Genomic DNA, 18,826 nt, shown 5'->3' with positions numbered 1-18,826 from the left:
CGGCATCAGAGCATCAAGTCTTTTGTCTCTCATTATGGCCGTGATCAAAACCAACGGCCAGACCACAGAAAACTGAGCGGAACAAGGAAAAAACAAGCACAATCGAATAAACAGTAGAACTGGGTGAAGGAGAGGAAGAGGACGTTGAAGTGCAATGGAGAAGGGTTGAGAACAGAAAAGAGCTGTAACGTACTTGACAGTAAGGCAGGGAAGGTTAGAGCTGAGTAAAGAGGAGTCAAGCAAAGAAGAATGGAGTAGATTATAGTACAGTGAACTCTATGAGAGTAGATCAAGGGCCTGGTCACACATATGTGAATGTATCAGTGATGAACCTAGACCTCACGTTCACTTCCAATCTATGAGAGCAAGGAGGAGAATGAAACAGTGGCCTTTATCTTCCAGTAGAGTCGAGAAGTGTTGAGAAGAGTTGAGCATAGTCGAGTAATGTAGAGTCGATTAAAGTAGAGCAGGGCAGAGCAGAGTAGATTCAAGTTTAGTCAAGTAAAGTAGAGTAGAGCAGAGCGTAGTCAAGTATAGAAGCATAGACTTAAGTAGAGTAGAGCAGAGTAGAGACCAGTAGAGTTAAGTCAGGCCGAGTAGAGTAGAGTAGAGTAAAGTAGAGAAGAGTCAACTAAAGTAGAGCAGAGTACAGTAGAGCAGAGCAGAGTCCGGTAGTGTGGAGCAGAGTACAGTAGAGCAGAGCACAGTAGTGTAGAGCATAGGACAGTAGAGTACAGTGGAGTGGAGTACAGTAGAGCAGAGCAGAGTAGAGCTGAGTACTGTAGAGTAGAGTAGAGCAGAACAGAACACAGTACAGTAGAGTAGAGTAAAGCAGATTATAGCACAGTAGAGTAGAGTCAAGCAGAGTAAAGTACAGTATAGTAGAGCAGAGTAGAGTACAGTAGAGTAGACCAGAGTACAGTAGAGTAGAGTACAGTAGAGTAGAGCAGAGTACAGTAGAGTATAGCACAGTAGAGCAGAGCAGAGTACAGTAGTGTAGAGTCAAGCAGAGTAAAGTACAGTATAGTAGAGCAGAGTAGAGTACAGTAGAGTAGACCAGAGTACAGTAGAGTAGAGAACAGTAGAGTAGAGCAGAGTACAGTAGAGCAGAGCAGAGTACAGTAGTGTAGAGTAGAGTCAAGCAGAGTAAAGTACAGTATATTAGAGCAGAGTAGAGTAGACCAGAGTACAGTAGAGCAGAGTACAGTACAGTAGAGTATAGCACAGTAGAGTAGAGTAGAGTACAGCAGAGCAGACTTGTGGGAGTACAGTACAGAGCAGTAAATTACAGTCCCAGGAGCAGCTTGTGTTTTGGTACAGCTCTCTGTAAACAGGCAGCTGAACACCCTGTGTGTCGTACAGGATGTTCAGTTCATTTGTCTGTGTGAGGTGACGGCAGGGTGCAGTGAGCTCTGGCTTCTGCCGACTGCCAACATGTTACCGCCACGCTGGGAAGCGTCGGCCACGGCAAACCACCAAATCTGAGCTCCCATAGTGAAATGATTAGTCCAATCTAATTAATCGCTACGCGTCGCCTCATCTCCATCTCTCAACATGCACACACACGTACACACACACACACACACACAAACACACACACACACACACACACGCACACAATGTTCTGTTCTGTACGCCTCATTCCCAGGAAAAGACACACTGTTCAGAGGCATTCCTTTAGCAATCCAATTAGGTTTGATTTCAGTTCAATTACTGGACTGTTGGAGGGGAGATCCGTTGAATGAACTCTACTTGGGAATTCCATTACTACTGAAAAAAGTCATTCAAGTCCATAATTTGGATGGGAATAGTGTAGTGGAGGAGAGAGCGGCCGACATTAACCCTCAATATTTCCCTTGGAATGAAACGGAGTAACCGTCCCCAGTCGGCTGTCGGCCGCGCTTCTTGTCAAACAGGGAAATCATTAAGGCTCTGCCTCAACAGAAAACTGCAGAGCCACACACAGGAAGACATCTGCTACGTTTGAGACCACAAACAGCAAACTGTCAACAACTATCTAACCCCACAACCTCGCTCTGTGTGTGTGTACGTGTGTGTGTGTGTGTGTGTGTGTATGTGTGTGTGTGTGTAGGTGTGTAAATGTGTGTGTGTACAGACCTGCACACGCTTGGGCAGCACTGTGACTGCAAGAACAACAGATAAGCATTAGCACATCTCAGTGGCAGCGTGAGCGACCATAAATTCCAACCTCCTGACGATAAGAGGCCACTGTCACAGCTACCCCTCTGCAAAAAATGTTGTTTCTCAAAACGCAGTTTTTCCCCCACATATTGAGTACAAATAACTTTTTTGTTAGTAAAAAGGATAATACATTTTGAAATAACAGAGCGTCTTAATAGAACTTTACAATTTGGCACCAATTACTGAGAAACAAAGAAAAAAGGGTAGAACAGTTTCTTGTGTTACTAATCCTAACCCCCTTTTATTTATTTATTAGTGGAAACATTTATCTTAATATGTGTTTAATTGTGTCTCATCTGTAGATTAATTTCATTATTTGCTATCTTGGTTGCTGAGTTGTATCTGAGACACTCTAAAAAAAAAACGATTTGTTTAAATTCGCTTCACGTCCCAATAGCCATCAATAAATAAAGTCGTCTGAAAAGAAAAAGAAACGGTGTCTGTTGCCTCGCATGACTGGAATAAACATGACCAATCATGTCCTTCGAACTGAATAAAATGATTGGCTGGCGTACCTGTCTGTCACCAGCCTGCCTGTCTGCCTACACGCACCTAGCTTTAATGGCCTGATAAGGCGTCATATACAATCAATAGCTGCAAAACTACATAGAAACTAAACACGTTAAGGTTAAGCAAAAAAACGTGATTCATAAGAACAACTCCCCCATGAGTGAAGAACATGTTGCATTTCCAATACAATTTCAAATATGTGTCACTCATCTTGAAATGAGGCACAATCTGTTATCATCTCATCATCTAATTTTCTTAAGGAAAATAGAGAATAAACAGTCTGCTATTTTTTGCAGTGTACAGTATGTGCTATAGGGTAATATGCACTGGAGCAGAACAGAAAGCGCCCGGACAGGGGAGCGCACACTTTCTGTCACAGACAGGAGCTGATGTAGGTCCCAGACAATGGGCAGTTAATGGAACCGTATCTTCATCCAGGAGAGGAACAATGACTTCACCAACTTTTTTAATATCACGGTTTGAAAAAAAAGAGCAAAAAAGGGGGAATTTATTTGGATTCGCTTTTTCTCTCAGGATGTGACTCGTTCTTCCTTTTTCATCGCACACACACAAACGTTCACACACACAAACCACCCATTGAGAGCCCTTATATTTGAGTTTATCCATTATCCATATCCATCAGCATCAATCACTCACCCCGTAACTGCTCCCCGTCCACAGTCACACACACTTGAACGCACGCGCACACACACACACACCCACAAACGCAGAAACTCAGATACACTCCACTGCCGGCAAATAGACTATCAGTGTGGTTTTTACAGCCGTGTCTGAGGCACTGACACCTCCACGCACGCTCTATTGATTTTGTTGTCTTATCCTAATGAGCCTTGCGTCATCCATCACTGCTCTGCTGTTAGCACTCATGCAGCCTGGACGGAGGGGAGGACTGAACCGAGGAGGGACGGGGACTCTCACCTCGCCACCGGGCATATATCAATGAGAGTCTCCTGGATCCTTTTTTTGAGGTGCATCTACAGTAATAAAAACGGGGGCCGCACATCTGTTTGAGATATGTGATGTGAGGGGCGCAGAATGGGATAAGTGCACGTTGACATGATTTCTGTCCCTTTAGCTGATGACTTCTGACCCCGCAGGCTCTTGCCTTTACCACTTGCTGCCTTGTTGCTTTCAGGCTGTGTGCGAGTGTGTGTTGCGTGCAGTCATGAGTGTGTGTGTGTGTGTGTGTGTGTGCTCTGCAATCTCAAGTGCAGGTGTTGACTACGGTGATGATGGGGATGTTGGAAGGCAGCTCGCACCCATTACTCACTTGCACCTTTTGGAGCACAGACTGGAGATGAAACACTTCCCTGTCCTGTAGCTCCACCGCTCCATCCATCTGTTCCTCCACTCAGCCGTTATGGAGTTTGTCCCAGCTGCTCTCGGTCCTTTCTCCTTTCTCCGGCTCCAAATGGTGTTTTGATGTTGCTCCTCCACTCTGTGTTGATGCTTTTAGAAACAGTCCATCTCTATCAACATTCCTGTTGTGGAAGGACTTCTGTGTAACGCCAGTGTTTGAATGAAATACCCTCCGATGTATAGTGGTCAATTTTGATTATGGTCTGTGTGGTGTAGCCGCGTTCTATTATTGATTTTCAAGCCCACAACAAATCGAATATATTCAAAGAGGTGATCAAATCTTTATACAGCCCATACAGACTTTAATATATATAGGCCTTGTCCGGCTTTCTATGTCCTACATCTTCTATTTTATGTTCTATGGTCGTAGCTGTAGAGTGGTTTACTACATCATTCCTCCTCCTCTAGCCGGGCATGGAGGTGGGGTACACCATGGACAGGTTGCCTGTGCATCATAGGGCCTATGGGTAAGCTGGAAAGTCAGGAAATCTGGAAAATCCCTGGAGCATTAAGTCAAGAGGTGGCGTTTGGGTCGAACATGCAGGAGACAAGACAAAACAGATAAGTTCGGCTGCGTAAATCACATAATTATGTTGGCATAGACCTGTTCCACTCCAGGACCAGTAAGAGAGCAGGCAAGATCATTGCTGATCCTTCCCATCCCAGTCACCCCCATATTCCAGAGAGTCCCATCCGGAAAAAGGTTCCGGGCCATCAGGACTAAAACCTGGCGTCACCTGAACCGTTTTTTCCCTATGGCAGTGGGGCTCACCAACAAGCCCCCTGCATCACACTGACTCCCCCCCCCGCACATAATTTATAACTCTATATTATAAATTATGTGCGGGGATCACCAATCTCTGCACCTTAGAACCGCACGTGCCCATAACTCTCTTACTGTATATATTGTTGTTCGATTGTTGTTTTTATATTGTTGTTTGTACAGTGCACCAACCACACCAAGGCAATTTCCTGTATGTGTAAATATACATGGCAATAAAAAGAATTCTGATTCTGATTCTGATCAACACAGCTGTCAGACCTTACCGCCAGAAGCAGTCAAATCACATTGTCTTTCTATGTTGACATTTTCTTTGGCGTCTTCTATGTGTATGACACCTCTTTCTTTGATTATTTGGTTACAGTTTTGCGTCCATCCTGTGTTAAAGATGTTTTTACTCGAGGACTGAGAAGAGAAACTCCGGAGATCATCCGAAACGAACTAACCCTGACATGTGCGTTCTTAAATACAGCCCCTCTGGAAACAAATATACAGAAGAAAACAATTAACTCAACCACTGTACCTGGAGAAAACCCACACAGACACAGGGAGAAATATGCAAACTCCACACGAGACCCAGCTGAACCAAGCCCAGTAGAAAAAAATAAAACAACACCCATGTGCAAGTCGTGTCAGCAGCTGTTCACGTGCACGTCTGCAACAAATTAAAATCGAGGCCTTAAAGTCCCTGCAATGCAACAGCCTACCTGTGTTTATGTACACATGTCGTCCCTGCTCCCAGCCATGACAGAAATACTGTATCTACTGTGGGGTCCATAAGTGTGAGACCACCTTACACTCCACTGTCTGTGTTTTTCTTCCATCCTCCAGCTAAAGTCACCAGACAGAGGACTGGGCCTGTTTTTTTCAATCTTGAACTGGAAGTCTTAGATTGCATGTCCCCATCATTACACAGTCTATCACTCCAGGGAGCAAATGTTCTCCAAAAAAGAGCTCATCCTTGATGAGAGAATAATTGCGCGGGATGATAAAAATAATATCTAAAGACAGAAAATACCCTTCGTCTTCAGGGGGCACTTTGGTTAAAAATTATACGTCTAATCTTATTAAACTCAGAGTGTTGCTACTATTTACTGGTGTTAAAGAGGATAAGCTACTTATGAACTGGTGGGGAATGAATTGAAACTGTGTCGTGAGAGTATCTCTCAATGTCACTCAACATAGAAGGAAAGCGATCGCCTCCCATGCCGTGCACGCACATCACACACCAGCACAAGCCAAACACTATAGTTGACTGTGTGTATAAAAAGATTTCACACATGCTGCGCCGTCATGTGACTTTCTGCTCGCCACAAAAACAGTTTGTGACTCTCCCGTAACATTAGCAGGCAGGGTGTCATGCGCCCGCAGGCTACCACACAAATAAATGCCAACACACACACTATCAAGGAACACAAACGCAGGCAAGCACAAACACTTACGCACAGATACACAATCGCGCGCACACAGCCACCAAAGATCCCAGCAGGCTGAGGGAGCCATGCCCTGACCTCTGGTTCCCAGTCAAAGGGGTGCTGTTCAGCAGCGCACAAGAGAACCACTGATCTCCTGTGTTCCTCTTGTAAATTTTGCTCTTTCTCCTCGGGGCTCAGAAGAGGCCTGTGTTGTTTTGTGAAAAGGAAGGGGAGGATAAGGGAGGAGTGGTGAGGCGAGAGAACAGAGGAGTGAAGCCACAGCCTGTGTGCGACTGCTAAATCACTGTGTCTGCATGAAGGCCGGGATTGTGTGTGTGTGTGTCTCTTTGTGCATGTGTGTGTGTGTATGTGTGTGACCCTCTACAGTATGTGCGTATAAAAAAGAGCAGAGAACAAGGGACCTTTAGTCTGGGATGAAAACATAGACCCATGTAACAGGCCAAATAAGATTAACTGGTCTAATGGACACACTTATTTTCATTATTCTGCATCGCTGCTGCAGCCCGGAGGGAACGGGCTCGTTTCTACCAGTGTCCCCGCGGCAAGGACGTCCTGATAAAGGAGTCCTCTCTCCGTCCACTTCTCGTTTCCAAGAACTCGCTCATTCATCCTCCCATTTTGCCGTATTAAAATGTTATCACAACAGGATCTGCCATCTGTCTTGATCATTTATTCAAAGTGCGCACCAAAGCCACTTATTTTATTTGTGCTGGTGCTGTGATGTGTCCATGAAACTTAATAAAAAAAATCCTTTCCTTATGACAGATGGGAACGTAGATCCGTGCGACGCAGCTTAATGAGCATAAATAAATCAGTGATATTGAGGGAGGAGCCACTTACGTACCCCTCCTCCCCCGCTTTAATCCTGCCTTTCTCATTAACACAGGCGTAAATATGTAAATGAGATGAGACAGCACGGAAATATACAAGCCTATTACGCAATTAACATGACTGCTTGATTAAGTAATATACGGAGACTTTATAATATCTTCGAGGACGCGTGTGTTTGTCCTCTCACATTAAAACTCATTTATTGTGTGAGTAATTGTCTTCACAGAAACATCCACACTGTATTTTCTTCTGATTCAAAAAATGTTTCTTGGGTTTATGCACTCAGTGATCCACAGTTTAACCTTCAACCACACACTAGGCCCCAGAAGCCAGATGTCACGCTTCCGACAGCCAGATGAGCAGCGTGATGCAAACTCATTGGGATCAACAACATAACCCTATAATGTTCCATCTAATCCAATTGTCCTCCTCATTACCTAAGAGCCCGATAACGTCTAAATCTGCGCAATAATTGCAGATGCAGATGATGATCAAGCGGAATGCAAAGAGAATGACAGTGAAGGGTATCGCCAGTTTGACATGATTACAGCACCGGCCTCCAGGGACCCATATCTTGATTTAGATTAAACTATGCTCATCAAATGGAAAGCACCCATCTTTAACACCGCCGTAAATCAGCTGCTGCGTATAAATCTGATCTTCCGTCGAGTCCATGAACAGAGTCCATGAGGGGGATGATTAAATGAAGAAAGACAGAATGAGAGAAAAATCGAAAATCCAGTGTCGATCAGAGACTAAACGTGGAATGACACCCAGCAAATATTTGGATACTGAAAACAACGTGATATGCCTATACTGGAAAGATGTGCCCGAAATGGTGCTTCTGTGAAAATGTGCAAATATAGCACCACGTCCGCATGCATTATTTTTGGGAAATCAATTAGGAAATATGGTAGCCTTAATGGTTAAAAATACAAATTTGTGTCATTATACTCACACAGCCAAATGTCACAAAGTTTTTTCAGTAAAAAAATGTAAGCAATAAATACAAGACTCCTTATATACTTACTTATTAAATCTTTTCATCAGTCATTAACATCAAGACCACTAAACCTAACTGCCAGTAAGTGTAACTGTGAACCAAACACATGGCTGCCCCTTGTCATAAACTCGTGAATTGAGTTTGAATGAATCGTATTGAAATTAATCAAGTTATGAGATTTCCCTGATCCAGGAGATTTCCAAAGATCTGCCTTTATCTTTTCAGAAGCAGTTTTTTTATGGTGGGGAATGAAGTGACCCTTCAACATGAATCCTATTAGTTTCTCTAAGCTGAACATGTTGCACCGACTGTGGCTCCGGCTGAACTTTTTTTATGTCAAACAGACCTCTAGCAAGAGGCTGGTGCTTGCCACCACCGGCTCACAGACATCGATCAAACACGGTGATTCGACATGACGAGGAAACACCGAAGGAGACCCAACACTGACGGGGAGTCTTGACAGAAAACACTAGAGACAGCGCAGCTTTCCTTCAGGGAAGCCTGCGCAGAGGGGGACAGCTTCAACTTGGACGGACAGAGAGATGGATGATGATCACATGAGAATGTTCTTTCACACACAACACATTAGCAGCGTGTCCACAGAGAAGCGAGTGTGGCCGGCACGACAAATCCTCGCTGACTGATCAGAACACAATGCCGGGTATTGTTTGAGGGAAAAATAAAGAGAACAAACTGAGGGATTGGACAGTACGTTCTGTATCTCTGAATCGATGCTAACTGGCCTGGAATCAGCCCCCAACACGGGGAAGTGCATGTACTGGTGGCATGAGACCACCTACACACCCCTAGTCAACAACCCGGCTGCGGCAGCATTGAGACAGACAGTTGTGTTTCCACCTCCCCGTCAACATCATGCTCTCTCGATCCCCCTCGTCTCTCCATCTTGCACTCTGTTGCTCTCTCAAGGAAAAAAAAACATGTTTCAGGAGGTGTCAGGCAATCAATATAGTGATGAGGGCTGTTGTTTTGAGGGGTGATATACTACACGCACACCAACACAAGAGTAATGACTACTATCCATGGGCACTGTAACAGTCATGAATTATACTTTATTGGCTGCACTTCGTCAGATATACGACTCTCCTGCCTCCCCGTGCGTATTCCGTGGCTGACAAGATTTGATACATGCATGAGCACACACACGTACGCCCATACAGACTCATGTAGAAAGAAAAGAACACTGATCACACAACGTTCTATAAAATCCCCAACCATGACCCGAGGCTCTACACCGAGTTGAGAGGGGAAAAAAATACAGATGAAAGCTTTTTGAAAATAACAGAACAAGACATTTTCCAATCAATACTTGTTTCTCTTTTTTTCCATCTTGAGCAGTGCTTGATGACCCACGCCATTAGAGCAGACTGGGAGGCGCGTCGGCGACGTGCTCGATATGCGCCGCGCGGCATGAACAATGCCGGGGCTGATTGTAAGAGCTCCACACGCTCCTGGGGGGGTTAATAAAGGGGATTGTTCTGTGTTTTTTCTCTTTACTCATTTATGTTCGGCTAGGTGGAGGTCAGATGTACTGTCCCTGAAGCCATACAGTAGGGTGTGGGTTTTCAGCTGGATGAAACTCAGTGGCCTTGACCGGAGAACACACGGAGAGCGGCATGAATACACATTCTCTGCTTCGCCGGCTAAATCAATCTTTAACACACAGTACTGCTGCCTTCTAAGAAATAAAGAAACCACCGACCACATGGCGCATGAACGCACCGTGTGCGTGCCCACATGTGTGTTCATGTACATTTTAACACAAAAACACACACACCACTTAAATGTTAAAGGGTTGTTTTTTTACAGCAGGTTGAGAGGTTGAAACTTACTCCTCAGTTGTACTTACAGCAGCAGCATAAAGCACACACACATACACCAGTTTGTACACTGGTCATGGCATATTTGTATTCTCTCTCCCTCTACCCTAATCTTAACCATTCAAAATAAATGCCTAACCCTTACCCAAACCCAGACCTAATCCTAATCCTAACCCTTAAACCAAGTTTTAACCCTGAAACAGTCCATTCCATTAGTAGGTCCTAAAGTGGGGATAACAACAAACACACACACAGGTTTGGCTTAATATTGATTGCTACAACAATTCCCATTTTGCCCCTATTCTTAGCCATCACAACTAAATGCCTAGCCGCTCCTTACCCTGACTCTAACTTAAGCCTAAAATCAATTCTTAATCGTAAAACCGCTCTCAAAAAGGGGCCAAAATCTCCAATATATCTGTACACACATACACTACCCCCCCCCCCCCCCAAACACACAGAACACACACACACTCATTGTGGTTCACTCAGGCATGAGCGAGCACCTGGCTGCAGAGGCTGTAGATGCTCCCCAGGTCTGATTTGGCCGAAAGCTCCTCGATCGCACACAAAGCGCCTCAGCTCGACACTCGGCCGCTCCGAGCAGCCAGTTCACTCACTGCGCCTGCTTGGCTGAGAGAGTTGGTTAATGACATGACAGAGGAGCTCCATGCAAATAGCCAACATCTGTCACAGCGGCAGCTCCACTCCATATATTTATTTGCTGATCCTACTTAATATTTCTGCATATTACCGGCTGCTTGTTGGAGGCGGACAGTGATGCATGTTCCTGCATGACGCCGTACAAAAGAAAGCAATCTCCTGCAACCCTCACATCCACTGCCGCTGCTTCTTCTAAATGCATATTTTGTGCTGGCTTTGCAGCCCGCTGAAGGTCAGCGGAAAGTAAGGCCCCCTTTATTGTGGAAATGGTAGAAACACATTTGGCGGAGTTAATGTGTGCTGCATTTATCACCGACACAATAAGGAAAGGCTAGATAATATATCTCATGCAATGTGGAGGGAATACATTATGGAGGGCTGTTTTGATGACTGCATCTTGGTGGTATCTGCGGGGGGGTTATTTAGGTTTATCTTGTATCACGGTGACATTCAGATTCCGAATATCCAAGGTGCCCGCTGACTTAGTTTAAGCTCATTTCAACATGTAAATGCACATGTTTATATATCTACATTAAACTTTAATAACTCGCTCTTATCTTGAGAACAGGAGCTGGTCAGATATAAAAATCCTCCCGAGACAACCTATTTGGCATTTAACTGTCAGTCTGCCGCGACTTCTTCTCTCCCCCCCCCCCCCTGTATGCGGGGGTGGGGTCAAACGTCGACGTGGCTGGTTTTTTCCTGTCTCTGATCCGGTGTCAGCCTTCAGAAATGATCCCTCACCGACACGGGGCTGTCTCAGGTGCCCCCAGCGCTGACTGACAGGCCTTGGAAGTGGGGAACTGCTTTAGCCCGACGTTCAGTCAGGCTGCCTGCTCGCTGACACATCCAGACAGATAGATCACTGAGGACCAATGACAGCTCGTTATTGCTAGAGATGATAGAAGCTCACCATAGGGATTTGTATCAAAGCAGGAATGTTTGTGTGCGTGCGTGTGTGTATACGTGTGTGTCTGCTGACTTGCATAGCGGCATTAGATGAGAGGTGAAGACACGGGGTATGAGGACTGCCACAGGTTTCCTAACATGAAAAGGGGGAAAAGGGGTCCCTGCCATCCAACAAGTTTTTTTAAACTCAAAAACATCAGGACTCCTTTTCCTTGCCATATAAGTTCTCGGCAAAACCTGATCTTGTTGAGTTACAAATATCTATCTCTGTTTGCTTGATGTTCATGGCTGCAAATGTTATATTTGCGAAACAGTGGCAACTACTACTGAAATCGAATCACTTGTTCCTTGGCTCCAATCCTAACTGTTCGTCCTCATAATGTGCGCAGACCCTGGCAGGACAATCGAATTAAGCATCACGGATGAAAACAGAACCCCACTGACACGTGTCAACCCAGAAGGAATGAAGCAAATCAGATTTGATGCTTGTTTGAAGGGAGAAAACTGCAAGATAACATCAATTTAAGATCATCAAAACTGCCCAGCCTGCTCCACGTTGGTGGATTGGACATGGATAAAACTAAAAAGTCAAAGTACACGTCAGACACATTTTTCTTGAAGATAATTTCTGTCATTTTAGGAAGTTCTTATCAAACTCATGTATTGGATGTATGTATGCATTTCAGGAGGACGTGGAGACACATTGTCCATCTTTAACATTGTCCAACAGTTTGTGATTTACTTCTTTAAATACTGCCAACTAGTGGCCAGAAAATCTATTTCGTCTTGGGCTGTGACCGAAATAACTATTTACTGTAGTGCACTATATAGTGATTTTTCCATTCTGTAGTGATTTCTGAATTTTTTGTTAAGTCTCTATAGTGCACTCATTGTTTCTCAAAATGCAGCATGAAAACTTTTACAACTGAGCAACACATACCATCATGCATTGTGCTCAGGGCGGAGAGACGAGGGGAGAGAGGGCAGCAGGACCAGCTCGAACTGTGGTAGAAATGTAAATATGAGCAGTGCAGCGCATCACAGCACAAACTGCAGTAAACTATTTAATTTCTACATTTAAAGATGTTCATTCAACATGTTTTTTTACATTAAAGTATTAATACTAAGAGTAAACTACTGGATTTTCAACAATTTTTGTTGTACGTCATAGTCCTGCAGCCTTGATGTCATTACAGGGGCAGAGAAAATACATAGTAGTGTCTGAAAGCTTATTTTTTCTTTGACTGATGAGCTCACGATGTAGTTCTTTATAGAAGTCACCATATAGTGAAATAGGGAAAGTGAGTGAGTGGGGGATTTCGGACACAGCCTAGATCTTTACTTCTACTTATTTCTTTGATGCAGACAATGTTCAGATGACCAGAAGGATGCCTTTATATAAATAGACAAATGGGTTAGGGTTAGGGTCCGCCATAACAACATGTCAGTGCTCGGTTTCAGGTTTTCTTTTCAGGTGGCCAACAATCTGTTATTGCATGTTGAAAACAATAGTTCAACCTTCAGTTCACTGCTGAGAATCAGATCCTGTTCAGATTAGCATCCATCTTGGCTGATCCGATCACAATTGGACAGCTCTACGTACAGGGGTGTGGACGTACTGAGCCGTCATTTAAGATCCCGTCACTCAAAGCCCATTTGGGTATGATCATTCTCTAACTGTGTGATATTACTGACATCATCTGACTCAACAGTTCCATAATGAACTGAGCGTATTATTATTGTTTCGGAGTGTTTCCAATATATCGACTTGTTTGTTGCCACTGACATGATATCAACATAGGCCGACACATATTGATGTTCTATTTTTTATACTATTTCAAATGAGATGGGAACTAATTTCATAGTAGAGCTGCACACAGCCCATTGATTTGCTCAGCCCCTCTATCTCTCTCTCTTTCACACACACACACAGACACACATACACACACGAACACACACACAATCACAACAGTGGACACATCTGTATAGTCAAACCACTAAAAACAACACTACTCGGTCTTTGTGAACAGAATTGATGCTTGTGTTTATTTTCGTATTCAGTTGGGTAAGACTGTGACCAGCATAAATTAGTCTAAGTAGCTGGATGAATTAGCCTCACTCTGTCCAAAAGTAACAAAATCTGCCTGTCATTACTGTAAACACCATGATTTTAATGCTAACCAGGTTAAGCAGTATTTGCCATCTCATTTAATGGCTATTTGCTAAGCTAGGACAAATGCCTGCAGCCAGTAGCTTCAAATTTGTTTGCAGGCAGAATTGGTTCATTTTGCATGAAAGCAAATAATTACGCTTCCTAAATAGTTTGCCTTTTAATAACTTTGCCGTCTTGTCTTTGCAGGGGTGCTACAGCTGGATGCACCTTTCTTCATTGGACCTGTCAAGACGTATTATATCACAAACCCTGTGGTGAACTTCACATCAGTCCTTTTTCATCTCAGTGCAAATGTATTTTCAATGCCTCAGCATGTGTGTCTGTTTGAGGCGTGTCCGTGTCTTATTTAACATGTTGTTCACATCGTCCATTCTCCTTAGTGCAATTTGATGACAATGCCTTAATGTAGGCTACAGTGTGTGCGTGTGTGTGTGTAGGATGACACATCGTCATCACCGTCACGATGCCATAAAACTGTCAATCCCGGCTACAATCAGCCCTTTTCATGGGAAGGCCACAGTGAAATGAAGCGTTCATGCTCAGACAGTGGGGGCTATTGATCTCAGCTATGTCATCTGAAATGACTTCTGTGTTATTATTTCTTCTTTTCCACTCTGTGACCCAGATACAGCATTAAAACAAGTATGTGTGTGACTTTCGGGGGATGATGTGCCTCTTTTTAAATCTGACCACAGTTATGCAACACAGGTTATTCAACATGCTAGGCGAATGGGAGGGTCACACCCTAGAGTGTGTGTGTGCCTGCTTGTGTTGTCTTTCTGTGTCTAGTGGTGTGTGTTCATTAAAAAAAATTGCTTTTTCCGGTGTCACTATTGCTTTAAAGAATTATTTTTCACTTACCAGCTTAGGATCAAAAGAGATGAACACCAGAGGACGGTGGAGGAGTGGTGAGTCATGTACTATCTGAATCTGTGATACATATATAACCATTGATGGAGAGAGAGAGAGAGAGAGAGAGAGAGAGAGAGAGAGAGAGAGAGAGAGAGAGATCCCGGCTCTTGGATTGAGTGAGTGATGTGACAGTAACCAGATCCTCCATGAATTTGCCTCTTTTCAGAATAACCTCAGCTGACTCAGTTGTGCTTGAAACTGTATCAGAACCATGTTGCAAGAATTTCACCACCTCATCATATCCAGATTATATCTCATTTTGTATATAACATCTCATCTGGTCCCATCTTGTCCCAGAGCAGAGTGCCTGCTGGGTACTTCCTGGGGAAATCAAGTGACCCAGAGGAGTGAGTGTGTGTGAGGACATGGGTCTATCTGGAACTTGTTAGGGAGCACAACAACCAGCAACAGTCACCACACAATGAACAGAAAAAAGAAAAGAAAAAAAGCCTCTAAACTCAGACTGAGGGCCGGCGTGTATTTATATCTCACTTGAATACAATGGGGAAAAAATGGGTAGATAATAAGGGAGCTCTGTTAAGGCGTAACTTGCACAGACCCTCTAATTGCTTCTTTGGAGTTCCCCAGCAGGAGGTCTCCACGCCGCCCGTGTACTCAGTGCTCTCTCTGTGGACGATCGATTGGCTTAGAGGTCCATGGGCACTGGCCCAGTTAGCCAGGATCAACATGAGGGCTCGGGAATATGAGGTGAGTCCAAGTGACTGAGCGTCGCCTGGCCAAACACAGCAGCTCTAGATACGTAGGATCGCTCTGTGCTTATAAATCAGTCCGTGCATACTGTATCGTACCACTCGTAAAATACTACCCAGCTCAAAGAGACACTTCAGCCTTGAAGTATTGAATATTTTACAATATCATATTTACATTTCACCCGGGTTTACTGCATAAAAACTCCTTTTACGTTCCTCTCGTCTCATCACTGTACAGTAGTGTTAAGTGCACAGAAATACATGTATATGTTACAGCTAGACAGAGAGGCCTCTGCAGCCATGAGGGAAAGGCCATAGCAAGGATTGGACCTGTGTCAGTGTCATCATGGAAAGGAATGAAACAGGGAAACAACCTCAGCTTACAGGAAGTCCAATGAACAGCATAATGGAGGGAAATTAAGTTTGCATATCAAACATCTTCTTACAGGGACTGCAGATGAAGACTAGCCTGTGTGGCACATTTACATGTTGGACTCATGGACACTTTAAGATTGGTGCAGATAGTTAAATAATTATCAATATACTATTCATATATAAATTAAAGCATATTTATGAACATAAATGAATATGAATTTTAATGAAATTAATTTATTAAACATTAATAACTAGTTCATATGTTGCTAAACTATTACACGGTTTGACTATCAACAATGTCAAACAACTGAATTGAGTGAAATTGCCTCTCAGATAGTTTGTTTTTATGCAAATTGCCTGTGACCCAAAGTGCACAGTCCACCACAAAAGTAATAATTTGTACTTCGAGGTAGTTTCCAGGAGGAGTTTCGCCCCACATCAGAGGTCACGGAGGTCACAGGACGGAATACGCTTCAGCTGACTTGAATGCGAACACAGAGCTATGGGGAAATGAGGCGTAAATGTTACCCCCCGATTGTGGCTTGACTCTGATCACAAAGGTCAATATATTGTACAAAATAAAAAGAGACACAGGAATATGGGAAAAACTGTCATCAGCAAACAGCATTCCAGTGATTTGGCTGTCCCTGCCCAGAGGGGAATTTAATGTAAATCCAATCCTATTACTTGATGTAATGCATTATTTCAAAACAATTGATAAGCTGTTGCGGCTACAAAATGTCCTACAGTTTAGCCTTAGGGCACAATTTGGCCTTATTGTGTTGCTGCTCTTTTGAACCGTAACTGCTTGTTAATTGACTGTGAATGATGTCCCTGATGCCGGTGCTGCTGTTCTCTCTCCATCCGGGTTTGTACGTGTCTCCTTCAGATGTATTTAAAGGGGGAAATTCACACACTCACACAGTCTCTTCACAGGACCAGGGAGTTCTTAAGAAAAAAAAGTTGTGTAGAATCTTCAGTGGCGCTAGAGTCTCAAGTGATGTCACATGAGACACGAGTCAGTCAATTTGAGTAAGACAGAAGTGAGTTTATAAGAGCACTGTATCCAAATCCTGCTACTGCAAGAGAGCAGAATCTCAAGGGGCGTTCACACCAAACACAAAGCAAATCTTCCACGCAATGAGATTACACACAAAGTCAAAGCAAAAATGGCAAATGGATGCAAATTTTGCAACTATCGCATCGGCTCATTGTGGCTGGGTGACGCAAATTCTTTTCATTGCTCCAGTTCAAATCATTGAACTCAAATTCCTGTGATGTAACATCGTGAAAACCAATCAGCGTTGAGAATTAAACTCACTGCAGACCAGTCCTGGCACCGACCCGAGCTAGACACTCATCAAACCGGCCTAAGAAGGCTCTAGAAACGTCAGTCAACCGGACGCAATTTCAACATGCTTAGTCCAGGTTGACTTCCTGTCATGACGACCTTTACTGCACAAATATAAACACTAATACCAGACCTGATTGATTTATCGGCGCTCATCAACAGGTGGCCTTACTGGCATTTAAACCCCTGTCAGTTATTCACACATTTTCTATATGTTGCAAACAGAGTTTAGCCAGTTGTGAGTCATTAAGGTCAGTGGACAGCGACGACACTGTAATTACCGTAAGGTGTGAACTGCTGTCAAACTCGGGGTATAATCCGCCTGCAGCTGATGATTTGCAAACAGCTCTGACCTGAATGGCTGAACAATCCTGGTGGCCGGACTTACGTGGATGTTCCCAGGACCTCTTTCTACAGAGCAGGGTCCTTCAGTAAGAGGCCTGTGACAGCAGCAAGCTACAGTGGCTTGAATCTCGAATTCATCAGATCGATGATTACGATATATTTAGTGAAAACACACATTTTACTCTGATTCAGTGTTCGTAATGTTCAGTCATTGGAGTGTGTGTACCGTAATTTCCGGACTATAGAGCGCACCTATATATAGGCCGCACCTGCTAATTTTTAAAAGAAAAAATAAATTGTACATAAATAAGCTGCACTTGTCTATAAGCCGCAGGTGTCCCCGTTGAAACATGAGATATTAACGCGGCAAGATGTTACAGGAAAGATTTTTTAAAACTTTTAATTAAATAAATGCCGGTAGCATCCACAACTACGAGTCAGTTCTTCGTCTCCAGCGTCTCAGCATCGATTCATTGATGGTGAGCGTACGTGCAGCAGCTCTATTTCCTTCTTCGACAGCCAGACGGATCGCTTTTAACTTGAAAGCCGCATCATATGCATTTCTTCGTGTCTTTAATAGTTTCTTTTTCGTAGTTTCATTGGTCCACTGTGACCTGTTCGGTAATTTCATTAGTCTGATATGACTCGTACTCATACAACATGTGGCGCCCTACCCACAGTTCTCAGGTGCACTACGTCACACACACAACAACTTTCTTAAAGGGGCAGGCCATACCTGCAACACTATGAAAATCCATCAATTAGCCGCATCGTTGTTAAAGCTGCAGTCTCAAACCGTGTGAAAAAAAGTAGCGGTTTAAATGCCGGAATTTTACGGTATTTAGAACTGACCTTTGCCCAACAGGCCAATCACATCTTGATTATAGGGACCGTGATGATGCCAGCGCCCTCTGCGTAGCCACATCACCGTCGCACCTGTAACCCAGAGGAAAGAAATCCCTCGTGGTTGTCGGTGCAATAACAACACTTCATCTCTGAGTCGCATCACTCGGATGGAGTGTGTGCGACTCCATTTCTCCGCATCCGAGCATGTTTGGCATCACTTGGGAAATGGGACTGTCAAGCGTGCAGAAATCGTGGCTTTAAATATAAATACTGCTGATGTCCTGTATTTCAGGTGAACAAATAACAGCCAGCTTATACAGCGCTGGTCCCAGCTCCGCACTTATCAGATTAGTCAAGTTTAAGACTCTCAGTTGGGAACTGAGTCCCATCATCCCTTTCAGGTTTGTTTTTGTGCGCAGTTTCAATTGCACCGGGACGAGAACCACCACACACGTGCTTGTGTGTGTTCATGTACGTCTGTAATGCTCATCAGTATTCATCTGCTCGGAATATGCATTTTTCAGAATGGGGCGGTCGTCTGGCTGTGAAAGTAAGATAACA

General features: G+C 43.9%; 1 protein-coding gene across 7 annotated transcripts in view; it reads right to left on the bottom strand.

Moving 5' to 3' along the window:
- nrsn1l (neurensin 1-like) overlaps positions 1 to 18,826 on the bottom strand; it is a 104,363-nt gene that overhangs the window by 34,354 nt on the left and 51,183 nt on the right. The window contains exon 5 of one of the 7 annotated variants that reach the window (XR_008342322.1): positions 4,054 to 4,214. The exons of the other annotated variants lie outside the window; for them this stretch is intronic. The gene's annotated coding sequence lies outside the window, so the exon portion shown is untranslated. Of the gene's footprint in view, positions 1 to 4,053; positions 4,215 to 18,826 lie in introns of those variants that run through there. 7 annotated transcript variants of the gene reach the window in all.

Source organism: Pleuronectes platessa, chromosome 18, assembly GCF_947347685.1.
Source record: "Pleuronectes platessa chromosome 18, fPlePla1.1, whole genome shotgun sequence".
In the NCBI taxonomy this organism is placed as follows: Eukaryota; Metazoa; Chordata; class Actinopteri; order Pleuronectiformes; family Pleuronectidae; genus Pleuronectes; species Pleuronectes platessa.
The sequence above is the reverse complement of the archived record's forward strand: the minus strand, read 5'-3'. Positions and strand labels throughout refer to the sequence as shown.